The sequence below is a fragment of the Acromyrmex echinatior genome, chromosome 10 (assembly GCF_024713525.1).
Source record: "Acromyrmex echinatior isolate Ae372 chromosome 10, ASM2471352v2, whole genome shotgun sequence".
Taxonomy (NCBI): Eukaryota; Metazoa; Arthropoda; class Insecta; order Hymenoptera; family Formicidae; genus Acromyrmex; species Acromyrmex echinatior.
The window spans coordinates 11,423,492-11,442,852 of record NC_141861.1 but is presented as its reverse complement, the minus strand read 5'-3'; the positions used below and the strand labels follow the sequence as shown (position 1 = coordinate 11,442,852).

Here is a 19,361-nt window from a genome sequence, read left to right as displayed (position 1 = left end):
CCATTCGGCTTCGGGGGGGGATCGTTACCCCGAGGACCACTGACCGACTGAGAAGGAACGCCCGTCGGCGGGTCTTCGAAGAGTGGCGCTCCACTCTCGAAAACGACCCGCCGACAACGAGCGCTCGGACCGTGGAGGCCATCCTCCCCTGCCTCGAGGAATGGGTAGGCAGGGGATGGGGCGGACTATCGTTCCACGCGACGCAGGTGCTCACCGGACACGGATGTTTCGGGGAGTGCCTGTGTCGCATAGGTAAGGAGCCGACCACTTGTTGTCACCACTGCGACGGGGACCGGGACACCGCGCAGCATACGCTGGAGACCTGCCCGGCTTGGGCGGGCGAGCGCGGTGTCCTGGTCCGTGAGATAGGGGAGGATCTCTCCCTGCCGGATGTCGTGAAGGAGATAGTCGGCAGGGAGAGTGCTTGGAGGGCCTTCTCCTCCTTCTGCGATCGGGTGATGTCGCAGAAGGAGGAGACTGAGAGGCAGAGGGAGAGGGCACCGGGAGGTCGGGGCCTTCTCCCGCCCCCGCCGCCTCCGGGTGGCGGGGCTGACGGGGGGGATGGAGATGCGAGGGGTGGTGGCGTTGGGGGTCAACGCGGGCGCCGGTTCCAACCGGATCGCTCGCGCTCCGGGTCACCCCTCGCGCGTACCCGCCGCCGGGACCGCCCCACGAGGCGAGAACGACGGCGACCTCCTTCCCCCATAAATGAGAGGAGTGAAGAGGAGGACGGTGGGGTGGTGTGCGGGAGTGTCGGGGACTTCCTCTCGCGGCGCCGAAGCATGAGGGGCGCCAAACTTCTGATTGGCGCCCCTCGGGGGGCTGGGGATCGCGGCGGGGGCCGTGATCTCCAACTCCCGCCCCCCAACACCAACCGGGGCGGCGGGCGCAGGGGGTGGTGTCCCCCAGCGCCCGAATAAAGTCGAAGGTGCCAAGCACCGCCCGGGGTCACGTCGTCTCTCAGACGACGCCATAAAAATCCCCGGGCGGGAATAGAAGTCGGCAATAAGCCGACTGGCCTGAGGGACTCCCAGAAGTATGCTGCACGCGTTCCTGGGAGTCCTTCATGCAAGGCCAGGTAAGGACACTCGGAGGGGTTTTAGTGGGTGCAAGCCCCACATAACCCCGGGCTCTCCCCCGAGGCTCGGGGTATGCGTCAGGCATTTCCCCTCCGTTATCAAGAAAAAAAAAAAAGGTCTCGAATTTCTATAACTCGAGCTACAAAGATTTTAAGTCGATGCGGTTCGGTTTTTAGCCAGTAACGTTATGGTTGAATCATAGAAGACTATTTTATCAGGAGTTTGAAATTCAGTGCATCGACTGTTTCGCGATACAATTGTGTTAGTAACAAAGATCCACAGAGTTCAAGACGTGGAATAGTCATGGACTTTAGAGGTGCAACTCGCGATTTGGCACATAATAAATGAGATGACAATCTTGATCTCCCCTCGATTGCACATAGAAACAAGCGTCATAGCCCGCAGTGTTAGCGTCGCAAAAACCGTGGATCTGTATATCGGAATAGTTCGTTATCAACAATTTACGACAGAAGGATACTTGATTCATTATTTCCCATTGACACGTGAATTCTAACCGCTTGTTGTATAGTTTGTGAGACGGGTTCGTCCCACAAACCGCCACTGAATTCCAGACCACCACACGTTTTGCATTAGTCTCTTGGCGTATAAAATTACCGGATAATCTATAAGCCCTAATAAGCCTATCGGGTCAAAAATGTTTCGCTTTGTTATTCGCCCAAAACGCTTAATTGGATTGGTTGAATAACATATTTTGTCATCTTGTGTGTTTCAAATTATATCTAAAGTTTTCAACGCGCGGTTTGCGGTTTAGCGTGAAACTCACGTGTAACGCGTTAGCCTCTAGATTGTTTATAATACGTTCGTCATTAGACGCCTGTCTACTAATAAAGTTGCCACGTGCCAACAATTCGATTACCTCGTCTCGGATCTTTCGGGCCTCATCGATGGTTTCGGTGCTCGTCAATAAGTCATCCACGTAAAAATGAAATTTAATGATATTTGCGATTATAGGATAACTTTGGGCTCATCTTCGGCTAATCTTTTGATTACACGGATCGCTAAGAATGGAGAGGAAGAAACACCGAATGTAAGGACATTGAGTTGAAACGTTCTGATCGCGCCGTCTTTATGCCATAATATCTGCTGATATCGACGATCATCCTCATGTAATAATACTTGACGATATATTTTCTTGATATCAGCAGAGATAACATAATTATACATACGAAAACGGATCAAGTGTGAGAATAATTTATCTTGTATTGTGGGATCTATCATTAATATATCGTTCAAGGACACACCGAAATTAGATTTCGCTGACGCGTCGAACACTATGCGAACCTTAATGATTTCACTCGTTTCCTTTGTTACCGCGTGATGTGACATATAGTAATCGTCAGGTTCCTCGATCATCAACATATATCCTAATTGTAAATCTCTTCGAAAATCCGTTTATACTCAATTTTTGGAGATGTATTCGTGTTGAGCTTGCATTCTAACGATAACAAGCGTTTGAGCGCTGTTATTCGTGAGTTGCCAAGATATTTATTTGTTCTGAGAAAAGGTAAACGAACTACATAACGTCTGTCGTCGCGATGTGAGACGGTATTTAAGAAATGTGATTCGCATTCGATTTCCTCCTTTGACCTCGTTTCCTTTACAGAAATATCCTTTATCAATCAAAATTTTGTCAATTGATTTTTTAAACTTGTCATACAGCACGTATTACTTGATGATGATTGTGGTGGAGCCCTACCAGTGACCATACAACTCAAGCGCGTGTTCTGAAGATATGTCATTTTCTTCGCCGGATAGATCAATTCGGCCGTCGGAAAATAAAGACAACGTCGCGCCCGATCCTTTCCCGATTAATATGTCGACAGATCGTGGCGGGTGGAGTCATTCAGGATCTGCTAATTTGATCTTTTATCTGGCGGTAAAGCTAATGAATCTCACGGAAAAGTTTCCGAAGGTACTAAATCTGTAATAATTGATACCGTCAAACACATCAAAGTTTTGCAGAAGTTCTTGTATAACGTTTGTACGGTAATTTTTACTATATTCTTCGAAACAGTATTGACGGCGTTGATCGCGCTAATCGTTGATGATTTTTTTGTTACCCGTATGTTTAATTATTTTACGATTCTGAGATAAAATTTGTGGTGGCACATGTATCTAAGAGTGCTCGACACTTAATGCCACCGCGATTCTTGTATTCAGAATCGTATATATATAGGGGTACAAATAAGTTCGTGCGGTTTTGAAAGAGATGGCGTAACTACTATTTCATTCCACCGTTCCGTATTTCTAAATACGTTGGATAGCTGTCATTAGTAGGTATTAAGTTCAGTATGTGTCATTTGTTCGAATTGTAAACAACAATATTTTTACTTCGTCAAATATCTCGAACTTTGTACCAAATAAAGTGTTTTTGCGGGGAGTTTTACTGCATTACTTCAATATGAAGAAAAGTGCTGCCGAAAGTCATCGTATTTTAGTGGAAGTTTATGGTGACCATGCTCTATCTGAGCGAACGTGTCAGAAGTGGTTTGCACGGTTTAAAAGTGGTGACTTTGACTTGGAAGACCAAGAGTGTGCCGGATGTCCAAGAAAGTTTGAAGACGCAGAATTAGAGGCATTACTCGATGAAGATCCATGTCAAACGCAAGAAGAGCTTGCATTATCATTGGAAGTGACTCAACAAAACATTTCTTTACGCCTCAAAGCCATGGGAATGATTCAAAAGCAAGGAAATTGGGTTCCGTACGAATTGAAACCGAGAGACATTGAAAGGCGATTTTTTGCTTGTCAACAACTGTCTGAAAGGCAAAAAAGAAAGGATTTTCTGGATCGTATCGTCACGGGCGATGAAAAATGGATCCATTACGATAACCCAAAGCGAAGAAAATCGTGGGGTAAGCCCGGTCACGCATCAACATCGACGGCAAAGTCGAATATTCACGGTTCCAAGCTTATGCTCTGTATTTGGTGGGATCAGGTCGGTGTGGTGTATTATGAGCTGCTCCAGCCAAACGAAACCGTCACTGGCGATCGCTACCGACTGCAATTGATGCGTTTAAGCCGAGAATTGAAGGAAAAATGGCCACAATACGAGCAGAGGCACGACAAAATAATTTTGCAGCACGACAACGCTCGACCTCATGCCGCACAAGCCGTGAAAAAGTACTTGGAAACGTTGAAATGGGAAGTCCTACCCCACCCGCCGTATAGTCCAGACCTTGCCCCTTCCGACTACCACCTCTTCCGCTCGATGACACATGGCCTGGCTGAGCAGCATTTCCGTTCTTACGAGGAAACCAAAAAATGGGTCGATTCATGGATCGCATCAAAACCCACATCGTTTTTCCGAGATGGTATCCGCAAATTGCCCGAAAGATGGGAGAAAGTAGTGGCCAGCGATGGACAATACTTTGAATGATTACATTGTAACCGATTTTTCACAATAAAGCCCCAAATTTCGAGAAAAAACCGCACGAACTTATTTGTACCCCTAATATATATATATATATACAGGTGTATGCATAAGTTTTTTCCGATTTTTTGGAAAAAAAAACACGTAATTTTCAAGGGAAATTAATTTTTTTTTATTCAAAATATTGGCCATCGGCTTCTACACATTTCGCCCATCTTTCAGGTAATTTATGAATACCATGCCAGAAAAACTGCTTGTCTTTTGCGGCAAACCATTCATCGAGTCATTTTCCAACTTCCTCGAAATTGCTGAAGTGCTGCTCTACGAGCGCGTGCCCCATTGATGCGAAGAGGTCATAGTCAGATGGCAGGTCTGGGGAGTACGGCGGGTGCGGAAGGATGTCCCATCCAAGCAATTTCAAGGTGTCTTTCACTGGTTTTGCTGTGTGAGACGGCGCATTGTCGTCTAACAAAATCACTTTGCCATGTCTTTTGGCCCATTCCGGTCGTCTTTCGATTAATGCGTGGTTTAAATTAATCATTTGTTGGCGATAGCGTTGTGTATTAACGGTTTCGGCGGGCTTCAAGAGTTCATAATACACAATACCGCTCTGGTCCCACCAGACACAAAGCATGGTCTTCTTGCCGAAGCGATTTGGCCTTGGTGTTGATGGACCGGCTTCGCCAGGTGAAAGCCACGATTTTTTCCGCTTCGGGTTTTCAAAATAAATCCATTTTTCGTCACCCGTCACAATTCGATGCAAAAATGATTTCCTTTCATAGCGTTGAAGCAGCATTTCACAAGTAACTTTGCGATTTTCCATTTGACGTTCATTCAAATTGTGTGGGACCCATTTACCGAGTTTATTGATCTTTCCCATTGCTCGTAAACGTCTGCTGATTGTTTCTTGTGATACATGCAATACTTCTGCTAATTGCCGTTGAGTTTGAGTTGGGTCTTCATCCAATAACTCCTGCAATTGCTCGTCTTCGCATTTTTGTGGTCTAGAGCGCTCACTGTCTTTCACGTTGAAATCATCATTTTTAAATTGTCGAAACCATGTCTCACATGTTCTAATCGATGGAGCGTGTTCACCATATGTTTCTATCAGTAAACGATGACTTTCAACAGACTTTTTTTTTTGATTAAATAAAAAAAGCAATGCGTGCAAATTTTCTTTTTCAGGCACAAAACTCGACATGATCACTGAACGATAAAACAAAGACGCTAGTTTTTGGCGGACTCAACTTGTGTGTGTTTGTAGTTAAATATCAGACGAACAAAATGGCGTATGTGTCAAATTAATACGCTGTGTACTTTTCGCTGGTGCCATCTCTTAGTTAAACCGGAAAAAACTTATGCATACACCTGGTATATTAATGCATTCGTTAAAAGCTGCGCATGGCATGGTTACGGGATTCGTTGCGTTGTGATCGAGGGATTTTAATAGTCATTTAGATTGAGTAGTCGTGGAATTAGAAGAAGTCGATTTGTTCACTTGATTGTCGTCATGTAAAAGGGTATTGTGACGTTTTTGACATTTCGTACAATTCAAAAATTTATACGGTGTCCCGTATAAATGATGAGAGCGCAAGCAGTATAACATAATTTCGCCTTTTGCATCATCTCGCGCTCTGTTACGGATAGTTGTTTGAACGTGCTATACGTAGAATGGATGTGGTTTACCTTTACATGCAATACAATTGTGCGATGTTTTTGCTACAACGGTTCGATTCGGAACGTCGAGTCTCTTTTTCTTGACCGGGACTTCGTACTTGCTCTTATTCGGTTGTACTAATTTCGGTCTCGACGCGCATACCGCTGTTTTGTATAAAAATTCGTACACGTAGACAACACGTAAACAAGTGTTCGAGTTAGGAGAAGTATCTCTCTCAAGTGTTGCCTCCCACTTGTTTAATGTGATTTTCGATAATTTGCTTTCTATAAAGTATATTAATATTTCTTGACAGACTGTGACGTATTTAACGACGCGATATATTGTTGGACGTCGTCAGCGAGCCGTTAGTGAGCCGTCAAACCGTCCATACTTTCTTTATCTAACGCGGGCAAATTTACAACAGCCGAAAGATGTCGCGTGACCAGAATTCGTTTCACTTCGAATGAGCGTTCTAATAACTTTCAAGCCTTCGCATTTATCTCGTCGATCGAGAATATTTTTATTTTATTATTGGCCTCACCTGTTAATGCGGATTTTAGATAATGTAGTTTGTCGATGTCTGTTAAATCCGTTTATGAGCCAATTATGAAGAAGAGAACGTGTTTTTAAACGTTAACCAATTTTCGAATTTGCCATCGGTAAAGGCGCTTCGGGTAATTTAATGCGTTTTTTTCTGACGATTGTTGCAATGCTTGCAATTTCGCGTTTAGACATTGTCGTTTAACATGACGTTATCCTTATTTGATGTATTTGTCGCGTTCAATTTGCTCTCGACATTGCTCGCAAGCGCGTAAAATCGTTCTTGGACGTTTAGAAATTCGGTCTGATGTATGTCATTAGAATCTAACACCGCGAGTTCGTCGTTGATTTCCTCGAACGCGTGATATAGCTCTGTTACGCGAGAAATTCATAATTTTAAGTTGTTATTATCTATTTTACCTTTGTCGAAGAGATTGGCTAAATTCGTAATTTGTGATTTTAATGACGTCCGTTTCTAGATAACAAGTTTAACCCTGTCAGCTATTGTTATGCGATTGGCAAGTAAAAATCGAATGACTTACACTCGTACAATAACACTGCTCACTGATGCTCGAAATGATACCGTCTTGGAATTTCAGATCTCTGGATGGCGCAGCGTGTTTGGCTCCTGAGTTATCCGTTCACGTTCTTTGAATGTGGGATTCCATGAACCTCACAGGAGGCACCATGTTTCAAATGGTTATGTAATTATTGATGGATAATTATATTGTCATTTATAGGAGTATGGAATGATTTAATGTTCACAATAACTAAGTATTGTGTAATTCGGATAACACCGTCACAATCACTTCAATGTTCGTGAATTGTAGATATATTCGCGTAAATGTTCGTAATCTCTTACAATTGGCAACGCCTTGGGACTATCATCCTGGGCCAGTTAATCCGATTCCTGACAACGCCTCGAGATTGTTATCTTAGGTCAAGTCGTGACATCGCCTGAAGGAATATTCCTTGAGTCACTCGGGTCGCGAACACGCAGTAACATTTAAGACTATCGTCTTGTATCGCGTTTGATTCTTAGGTTTTTCTACGACTGAGAAGAGAGCGGAGACAAAATTTGAATAACAATTTTCATTGATTCCCGTCGATTCCTGATTTCTCGTTTTCGTTCTAGTTGTGTTTCCCGAGTGTTGATCCATAGATCACAGACAGCCGCGAAACTGACGACTGCGACGGCAAATCGAGCGCCGAAAAAGCAAAGTAAGATTTCGATTCGCGATCAAAAACGCCGAATGTATCCCTAACAGAGTTTTCCTTTTGAAACCGTGCCGTGGGCCCTCGCTCCTTCAAAATATTGATAATTGTAAAATAATACATAAAGATGTGTGTATATGTATGATTGTAAGAGCCATTCGCTAAACACTTATACTTTTTGTCGTGCACGATCTCATACAGGGTGGGCCATCTATTGGTACGTTTTTAAAAATGCGATCAAATGAGCATACATTGATATTTTTTATTAATTTTGTTTTGTTGTGAAGCTAAAAGTATCCGCGTCAAGAATGAAAAACGATTTCGTTCATGTGGCTCCCTCTACTGGCCTTACAGTATGCCATTCGGTCACCCCAATTATTAATGACATTTTGGACTACCTCGGCGCCAATTTCACTCAAAACAGTCGTAATATTGTTTTTCAAAGCTGGAATTGTCTCTGGATTATCCGCATAACATCGGTCTTTAACGGCACCCCACAGGAAAAAGTCCAGCGGTGTCAAATCGCAGCTACGCGCAGGCCAATTGACATCTCCTGAACGGCTGATTATGCGGTTGTTGAACTTGGTGCGCAGAAGGTCGATGGTAAGTCGGCTTGTATGGCATGTGGCGCCATCTTGTTGAAACCAAAGGTCGTCCACATTCATAGTGTCGATTTGAGGCCATAAAAAGTTGGTCAACATGGCTCTGTAGCGTTCGCCATTGACGGTAACGGCGTTTCCAGCATCATTTTCGAAGAAAAATGGGCCAATTATGCCACCACTCCAAAATCCACACCAAACTGTGACTCTTGGAGGATGCATTGGTCTCTCTACGATTGTGTGTGGCTGTTCCGAGCCCCAAATCCGGCAATTTTGCTTGTTCACATATCCGCCGAGATGGAAATGAGCTTCGTCCGAAAAGATGATTTTTCGACCAAAATCGACGTCATTATTGAGCTGGTCTATAGCCCACACAGCAAACTGATATCGAAGCGGATGGTCATTTGCTTTCAACTCCTGAGTCATCTGGATCTTGTAGGCGAATAATCCGAGGTCTTTGTGCAGTATTCTCCTCAGGCTGGTGCGACTAATGCTCAGTTGCTGCGATCGGCGTCGAGTTGAAGTCGTCGGATTCTGTCTCACACTTTGGGCCACAGCCTCAATATTCTCGGGTGTGCGCACTGTCCGAGCTCTGGGACCACTTCTGTCATCCACTAACATCCCTTTCTCACGAACTTTCCTCACCAATTTGCGTATATCTCCTTCGGTGGGTGCTCTATCACGACCCATATTTCTTTTCAAAATTCGTACAGTTTCGGCGACACAGCACTGACTTTGAAAATAAGTTTTTAAAATTTCAAAACGCTCTTCAAGAGAAAACATGTTGTTTCGTGCCGCGGACGGTATGACTAATAAACTGTCAAAATTTCGGGTCTGTAGCTCGTTCGGTGTTGCCATACGACGAAATTCAAAAACGTACCAATAGATGGCCCACCCTGTATATGGAACATCGGCATGTATCATGAATGTTTTAACTTCGACTCTCATAAGGGGATATTTGGCGATAGTTTTATTCAGTATTCTAGCGTGTGCGAGATTTTCTAGCGTGTGGTCGCGCATGTCATTTGGGTATCTTCGTTAAAAATTGCCAATCACGGCCCGAATCATGAGATCACCTCAAAGATTCATAATTTTGGGGAATCTCATAGGCGATTGACGAAAAGAGCCTCTGTTCGATCAAATCGATAAAAGGCCGAATCGAGCGATGAATCGCACTCTTAGTTAACTGCCTAAGAAAACCGCCGCGTTAGACTTGTTACAGAGATCCGAAAGGATATTCACCTGTAAGAAAGAAACATTGATTTCCATCCGAATTTATCGTTATTATTTAACTAACGTTTTAAGCAGTTGGGCGTTTCATAAACGTCTTCATAAGCGTCTTTGACTGAAAAAACATGCGAACGTTTGTACGATAATTCGTAGTACAAGCGACGCATCATTGGAATTCGATGTAATGTTCGATTCTTTTGTACATTGTTTTTTAGACGTCCGCGTGTCAATCCATCGCAAAGTACTCTCTCATCGCGTCTTACTTGACGCACGTCATCAAAGACAAAAATGAATTTGGAAGCGCTTTGTTCGGTGATAATACATCGTTTATTATTGGAGAATGTAAAATAACTAATTTCTTCAATGCTAATCAATTCTCCAAGAATCGGTATTTTGGCTGTGGCAACGACTTCAATACACGATCTCGAAACGTATACCATGTGGACTTTCCAGCAAACTTATCAACACGTTTGTTTTGCCACAATTCGATGGACCGCAGATGATTCCGCGTATAGAAATCGGCAACATGGTTCCATGCTTGTGTATTTCTTTTTCAGTCTGTACTTTATTGTTGACATTAGTCATTTTGATCGTCATTTTGATTGTCGCACGAACTTCATATCTTCTCCCTTGACGACACTGATAATATTGAAAAAAAAAACGACATCGAGAGTGGTTATATTTATAGTAACGCGCAAAACAAAATCGCTGAGTATTCAAAATACTTCTTATAGTGTCGGACAACTATGATGTACATAGTTTAACCGCCAAAGAGTTGGAATATGTACCGAAAATTATTTTGCTACAAGAATTTAAGAATTACATAGATCAACTGTGGGACAGATTACCCGAGCATATAAAGACTGATTCAGGTTTAGCAACGTTGATGCTTGAAGCATTATAATTTGCCCTGCCATCGATCGCATATTGATGGTCCAGCGTCGTTTATAAGAAATTGTAGCAAATATCAACAACAACAATAAGAATAAAAGGTTGCGGCTTTTTAAATCACGCAATAAACGCACTTCCGATCGAATTGCATATCCCCGGATATCAATTTTATGGTCCAGGTACGCATTTAGAAAAAGAATTGGCTAGAGGCGATCGAGGCATTAATCCGTTGAACACGGCGTGTCGCGAACACGACATAGCTTATTCGCAAAGATCTCTCGAAACGACACGTAGCTGACAAAATACTTGCTGAGGAGGTGCGGAAATATTCGGATTACCGCGAAAGATTCGACTCTTGGAGAGAGAGAGAGAGAGAGAGAGAGCTGATGCCACAGCTGTTTGAGCGGCTATGGAAATCAAAACAAAAATTGGTATGGATATGAAAGCGAAGAAGAAAAAACCGACGAAAAAACGAATGTTACCTGTGGCAAAACGCAGTGATATCTTACCTATTTTACCGCTGTTGGGAGTTTTCGGCTCGTTGGTCAGCGGCGCGGTAGGAGTCGCAAAAACTATAAACGATAATAAAGCCGCACAACGTCAGTTGGGACAATTGAAACGTCATAACCGTGTCATGGAAGGTCATAGAGTTTGCCTCCATACAAGCGTGGACGAGGAGTCACAACGAAAAAAATAAAAAAGATTAAAAAAAAGAACGTTAAACAGTTCACAACTGCAACAACTGGCAAAACGTATGCGTATTCCATATTTTAAAGGTATTTTTATGCATACTACCTTACCAACAGGGGGAGTGTATCGAAACGAGAGCAGTATTATCATTCTCGAATTGTCATTCTTGAAAAATCATACGAAATACGTGACATAAACAAGTATTTAAAACGTATAATTCTACAATTTTATCATAATGATGTCGCGAGAGAGAAAACGCTTCGCAAAGAAGATGAATAGTATTGACTATTCGTGCCAATAACAATACAATGAAGAGTGAAATCAATGGCGCTTAGCTATTCAATTTTAACAAACCTCACAATATTGGATCACTGTTGGGATTTTCATCGAATCACCTGTGCTCGAGCCGCAACAGTGGCATGAATCAGACATATCGATAAATATCATCAACGTGAAATATCATTCGCATTGAGTGCAACGTGACCACGAGCGCATACAGCAACGATAAGTTCGTTCCACGATATGAATTTTCATCGAGCTTGTCATCAGGATATAAGATATCAGAAAGACCAACACAGATCATTTACCTTCCGATCATCGTATGAAGCATCTGACGATTCGCGTTGTGAATCAAGACGGATGATTGCTCGATTTTCTCTCGGAGAAGAAATCATCGTTAGATTGCATCGTACAGAGGCGACAGTGATAAAGAAATACGGCAATGATAACGCGAGATGCTTGTTCTGAACGAGCAGGCGAAACAGACAGGGGACATAATTTTTGCCAGAAGGACGACAGTGATAAAAAATATTCGAGCAAAAAGAAACTCATTGTGTCGAATGTTAAATTTTACAATCATTGGGCTTTGTTGTAAGCTTTGTAAATATCTGAGATGGTTGATATATTCAGGTCTTGAATATTGGAGGCGAACCAATCTTTGACAATCGCGTTGTCAAGTTCGAGTTTCACACATACAATCCGTACGTCAACACGACGTTTGGATATAGCGACGAGATAAGGACCCAACAGTAGGATTTACACGGTACCATGTGAAAGCATTCTCTATGTCGAAGATAAATTGACTTCAAAGGAAAAAAATGGACAAAAGCAACCAAATCTGGATGTAATTGTGTGGCGTTCATGTTCGATGAAATTCAATGAACTCAAAAATGGAGATTGATCGTAGCAGAAACGTTGGAATAATTAGTCTTATGAAGAGTTTGCAATATTTTTTAATGAAATCGCATATAGTTTGTACAATGCTGGATTTATCGACTTTAATGATACCGCGAAAAGCCTAATGGCAGACAATGGATATTTTAATTTTTTGTGTACCGCTCAACATATTGTTGGGCTTTTGCGAGAATTGTAAACGTGCAATTAATTCACTTGTCACGAATTAATTTTGATACGAGCGCGCGACGGTAACAATTACATAGTGGGAGATCCAGCGACAGAGCCGACGCTTGAATTATTCAAAGTATAGTGGCGAATGCCTCACGTTGCATTGAACGAAGTTAATAAATTATTCATGGTGCGCGCTTTAGAGAGCGGATGATATCTGAGTATGAGTTTCCGTTCGTTGGATTTGTATGAGTATATTGCCAAGCAACGAAGCATTCTTGGGCCATCAAGACTGTGACTCAGTTGGAAAAATCATGATACGTTATCTTTGGTCTACAGATTCTACTGATAAGAAAAATATCATGACAGCACGTAAAACTTACTTCGATACTTGTAAATTAACCAATGTGAAATTTTATCTAAATTCTGAATTTGATTCGTACGATGATCTAAATTTAGGCTTTGACAAACGCAGAGCCGCTATTTTGTATGATATGTGTTTACGTTTGTGTACGTTTTACTATCAAATCTCTCATGAAAGAAATGAACCATCATTCCAGTTAAATTCCTTTTTGAAAATTCTGTTTTACTCTAGTAACTTGTTCGCGACAAAACGAGTCCGTCAAGAGTGACATCATGGATGTATGATTAGAATTTGAATTCAAAGAGAATGTACCTGCGAATACAACTGCCTATTGTCTTATCATACACGACTGCGTGATTGTAATAGCAATGTCGAATACAGCAATGTCAAATGTAGTACGCAAGATTACGTAAATTATTATCACCAAAAAATGCCTTTCCCCTCTTTTTAATATATGAGATAAAATCCAAGATCCATGGTGAACGACTTTTTGAGACAGTGCTTGACCACAAGATCTTTTGTGATCAAGCACTGTCTCAAAAAGTCATTCACCATGACTATACCAACGTTTATGGATCTGCAAGGATCTATCGTTGGAAAGAAATTTGTCGTGAAGGAAATGGTGATGTTGAGAAAAGGAGCTATTCTCTTTCATTATAAATAAATAAAAAGACAAAGAGCTATGAGCGTAAAACAATCATCATAAATTAACAAATTTGTATTAAATCGTTAAAAAATAAAATAAAACATATCATGAATTTAAAAATTTAATAAAATTTAATTTGACTGTCAGCAAGTAAACACGTTTGGATCCCTGTTGAATCATTTTCAATGTGACTCAAAAATAACAATGGAAATGTTACATGGATAAAATATATAAAAATTAATTAAAAATTCGCTTTCGGACGCAATATCAACTATAAATCTCGCTCCAAAATAAAATGAAAATTATACAAAAGTTGTAGTTGACAACAATGTGTTCCTCCGAATTGTGTATGTAGAATAAGGACGAATATGTTTCTGTTAGCAAGTACAAAATGTAATAATAAATTACGACAGGAATAAAAAATAAAAATAATAAGAAAAATACAAATCGAGTCGTAAATAATAAAAAGAAAGGTACAAAACAAGTCGCAAGTAATAAAATTAAAATTAAAAGAAAGAGACAAAAATTATTTTTAATATTATAATACATGTATATTAGAGTTATTAATGTCGATAGAGAAAGTGTAAAGTGCCGTCATTCATTATATATATATATATATATATTAGGTGTTGGAATTAATTCGTAGCGTTTTACAAGTGATGGGAAGTACTTTCATTAATGTATTTTTTAATGCTCATGTGAAATAAATAACATTCTTTCATTAAAAAACGCTACGAATTAATTCCAACACCTAATATATATATATATATATTGAGTTTAGTACAGATAAGTTGAAAATAAATACCTTATTATGTGTGTCAAAATGGTATGTTATCTATTAGACAATGCGATGAGAATTGAAAGTAATCATTTCTCTAGAAAGCTAAAGTAAAGTACATATATAAAGACAAGAAGGTTGAAATGGTAAACTAAAAAGGAAGAGGAACATAAAAAGGAGAAAATAAAGTAAAGAGAAGAGAAAGTGGGAAGAGAAGAAATGGATAGGAAAAGAATGCAATTAAGAAGGAGAAAGAGCTTGAATGATCTGTGAATAAGTTTCATGTAAAGATTCGGTATCATTTTGTTTATTAAGACCCTGTTTCTTTTAATATGAATCATTTCAGATCAATCTCTTATTATAAGAAGATTCACAGTCTAAAATTTTCACATCGTTTCATTTAAAATTATCAAAATTAATTCGATGATCAGTTGTGACAGTAGGAGAACTCATATTCTTCCTAATGTCAGAGATATGTTCGTGTAATCTCGTACTCAATTTTCTTTTTGTCTGACCAACATAACTCGCCTCGCAATCATCACAGGAGATCTTATAAACAACATTCTGATTAGATCTCTCTCTTTCATTATATTTTTACATGTCCCATGCCATGGAACTTGTTGACAAAGTCAGGAAAGTATTGTGCTTCCTGGCTGAGTGTTTATCACCATGGATTGCAATAGGAAGACGGGATGATCTCGTACAGCATAATGAAACGCCTGATTACAATGGCTGGTTACAATAATTGGTGCAGAAGAGAATGATGACAATAAGGCTTTTGTATATGTTAAAGGATGTGAAAAACGCGAATGGGTGGCTGGTATACTCGATAGTGACGACTTGACAATTGAGACTCTGGATGCTGATTACGAAGATATAGATTCTTTACATAATCTAGATGTTACTAATACTGTACCATGTGGAAAACATATTAAGAATTGTGCATTACAGAATGTACACAGTGCGACAAATATGGTCCCGGACACGAACCACATCTCAGCAACCAGTGGCGACATCTGTGCGTTCAAACATGCATTTTAAAGGTTGAACATTTTGCTATCATCTGTCAAAGTTTCATTCATTTTAGTTGACATACAACGAAGATATGACAGTTCATGTTAAACAAGATTTTGGTCGAGGTAGAAATTTTAATATGGAACAAAGAGCAGTGATTAAATTTAACGTAAAACTTGGTAAAAGTGCATCAGAAACATTCCGATCGATGCAACAAGTTTACGGCAGTCAATGTCTATGTCGTACAGTTGTTTTTGAGTGGCATAAGCGTTTTTTGGAAGGCAGAGAGACCCTTGAAGATGACAAAAAATCAGGACGGCCAATTTTGGTTCGAACACCCGAAATGATCAAAAAAGTACGTGATTTTGTTGCAAATGATCGCAATGCATCACTAAAAATGATGGAGGAGGCTTTAAATATCAGTAGAGAAACGATTCGAACCATATTACATGAAGATTTGGGTAAAACAAAGGTTTGTGCGAAGTTTGTTCCACACACATTAAGAAGCGATCAAATATAAGCGAGAATCAATTATTCCAGAGACATCGTTACAGCCGTAGAAAATAATCCAAACTTCCTAAAATCAATTGTTACGGGTGATGAAACATGGTGCTTTCAATATGATCCAGAAACTAAGCGTCAAAGTGCGGAATGGAAGTCAAAAAATTCATCATAAGCAAAAAAAGTACGAAAAGTCCATCAAAAATCAAGACAATGCTCATCGCATTCTTTGATAGCAAAGATATTATCCACAAAATTTGTTCCAACTGGCCAAACAATTACTGGTGCATATTATCTCGAAGTTTTAAAGCGATTGATGGGCAGAATTCATCGTATTCGCCCCGAATATCGTGATCCAGAAAATTGGTCTTTGTTGCATGATAATGCACCGAGTCACCCTTCATTGTCCGTCAATCTTTGGCTCGAAATCGTGTCTCTGTGTTAAATCATCCACCGTATTCACCTGATTTAGTCTCCTGCGACTTCTCATTATTCCCAAAATTGAAATTGAAATTGAAAGGACGCTTTTTTGATGACATTCCGACCATCCAATCAGCTTCTACACAGGTACTAGAGGCAATTCCGCAAATTGAGCTAGAACATGCATTTGAATCACTATTGAATCGCTGTAACAAGTGTATTGAAGCCAGAGGAGAATATTTTGAATAATAAAACCAAAAAATATGCATATGTTGTTTCAATTATGATTTTCAGGCCCCGTCCGGGAACATATTTGTCGCACTGTGTATTTAAAATATACAGCTAGTGGTCACAACGCCAGAAAAAAATATATTAAGTTTAAAAAATAAAATATGAGATTTTTTAAAATGCATTTTAATTTCTTTCCCCTATCCCTATAGTTAAGAATCTATCAATAATGAATAAAGTTGTTAGTATGTATATAGGTTTTAACTATTGTTACGTGTCTCGCAGTTGGCCATCGCCGTCGGCCTCTACTTCTTGTCATGCGCCAGGAAAACAACTGAGGAAGAGGTGAGAAAAAAGAGATAGCGCAAAGTGTATATACAAGGTGTATTTACAGATATGTACAGAGTCTTGCCAAAGGTGATATGGTATATATATATATATATATATATATATATTGGGAGTACAGATTAGTTCGGTCCGTTTTTTTGTGTTCAAAAATGCATTTATTTCAAAACAAAATGAATGAACAGATTAATTAAAGATTATTGTCCATCGCTGGCTACTACTTTTTCCCATCTCTCAGGCAATTTTCGAATTCCATCTCGAAAAAACTGACTCGTCTTTGGAGGCGATCCAATTTTGGAGAAGTGAATCGGTGACTTGTCAAATCGTGCTGCATCCTTCGGAACAACCAGTAATTAGAAGGAGCAATGTCCGAGGAGAATACGGCGGGTGCGGTAAAACATCCCATTTGAGCGTTTCCAAACATTTTTTTACGACTTTTGCGACATGAGACTATCGTAGAATATCCACTTCTCATCTCCAGTCACAATCCGGTGCAAAAAACCTTTTCTTTGTTGTCTTTGAATCAGCTGTTTGCAAGTGAAAAATCGCCTTTCAACGTCTCTCGATTTCAACGTCTCTCAATGATTCTGCAAGCTCCTCTTGTGTTTGACTCTGATCTTCTTCGAGTAATGCCTCTAATTCTTTGTCTTCGAATTTTTTTGGCTGTCCAGAGCGAGGCTTGTCTTCAACGCTGAAATCTCCATCCTTGTAACGTCGAAACCATTCCCTACATGATTTATCAGTTGGAGCAGTGTCATCATAAATTTCGACAAGCATTCGATGGGCTTCAGCTGCACTTTTCTTCCAATTAAAGCAGAAAATTAGAACCTCCCGCAAATGCTGTTTGGTTAACACAAAATTCGACATTTCAAACACAATAAAAATCAAGGTTTTGATATGAAACTCAAAGCGATATAAACTGAATATTATTAGCAGATGTCTAATCTCTCTGAAAACACCAAAATCAGCTGTCACTATGAACAGCCATTCACAATAGCCAGAGTCATCTTTTGGAAAACGGACCGAACTAATTTGTACTCCCTATATATATATATATATATATATATGTATGTGTGTGTGGCCCTGACAAGGCTGTTTGGTTTTCGATAACGAGCGCGTTCGCGGTGAAGCTAACGAAGTGTGTGTTATGCGTCCACTTCAGCGGTGATACTATTTTGTTGTTGTTCTTGTTCACCGGCAGGATGAGAGAGACGTGTTTGCGCAGCACCGACGGTGTTCCTGGTAGGGTGTGCGACTACTCCCGCCTTCAGCGGTGGCGTCCTCTAATCCACCTCGCAGGTTTGCGTCATCTTCTGCGGTATTGTCGGCAGGCGGGGACACCTCTGGCGGTACCTCTATTAACGATGAGGTCTTTCGCTGTGATTGGCTGTCCCACACGCTGATGTGGGCTTCCAGGGGGTGTGTCCGCAGCAAGCATCTCGGTCAGATGTCCAGCGGATGGAGAGTCCACTGGTGCTTGTAAGCGTGATCTCACGGTGACGGTTCGCGTTGGCGATTGCTGATCGAGCTGGGTGGTGTTGCCCTTGGCGGTTCCGCTGCTGTTGGTCCTTGCGGCGCCTCCTCTGCTGCGGCTGCCTTTGGAGTCGTCATTGCTACTAAGCTGCTGCTGCTCCTTTCCGCTTGCTTTACTGGTGTGCACCTTGGCTGGTCTGCTCAGTTGCCGGAGCTTGGTGTGATTAAGGTTCATGTAGCTTCCTCTCGAATGCGCCGTGAGCCGGATGTGGTGTCGCTTCTCGGTTCCGCGAGCCTTATATGGCCCGCTAGATTTTTCTTTCGTATGGGTCCATGTTTGTCGCGCCAGCCCTTTGGGGCCTGTGTCGCAGTACTCGCGGTTCGCGTCTCGCGAGTGCTTGCGAGAAAGTTCCTCGTTGCGCGCTCGCGCCCGTTGTGTATATGTCGAGTTCAGTTGTGTTGGCGCTTATAGCCGCCACAGGGCCCCCTAGTAGAGTCACTTATGTTTGAGTGAATCTCACTCAAGGTTTGTTTGTCTTTCACTCTTAGTCGTGCCCGATGCTGGAGCCTTCTCGTCTCCGTCTGTGATGTCTTCTAGCGTGTATGCTGGTTTTGAGATGGTCTATTGAGACGCGGATTGGCTTCCCTCTGATTTTTAGTTTGTATGTTTTGTCTCTCTGGAGATCCTCGTACGGCTCGTCGTACGGTGCCTACAGCGTCCCTGTTAGCGAGTCGTGTTTTTAGGAACACCTTGGGAGTGTTCTCTAAGTCCTTACAGACGAACGTCGGCTTTTGTTCATGTCTCCGGATCCTTGGGCGTAATTGCTCCATAGCGTATCTTAACGTCTCCAGGTATTCGTGTTCCTTTTGTTTCTTAGTTGGTATGTCTGTCAGGAACTGTCCTAGTAGTTTTATCGGCTCTCCTAGGACTAACTCTGCTGATGTTGGCTGTA

General features: G+C 41.3%; 2 pseudogenes; one reads left to right on the top strand and one right to left on the bottom strand.

Annotated features, from left to right (window-relative positions):
* Positions 1-4,621: 4,621 nt before the first annotated feature.
* On the bottom strand, positions 4,622-6,865 carry LOC147908325 (uncharacterized; annotated as a pseudogene).
* A 2,263-nt stretch (positions 6,866-9,128) lies between these two features.
* On the top strand, positions 9,129-16,630 carry LOC147908324 (uncharacterized; annotated as a pseudogene).
* The last annotated feature ends 2,731 nt before the right edge of the window (positions 16,631-19,361 follow it).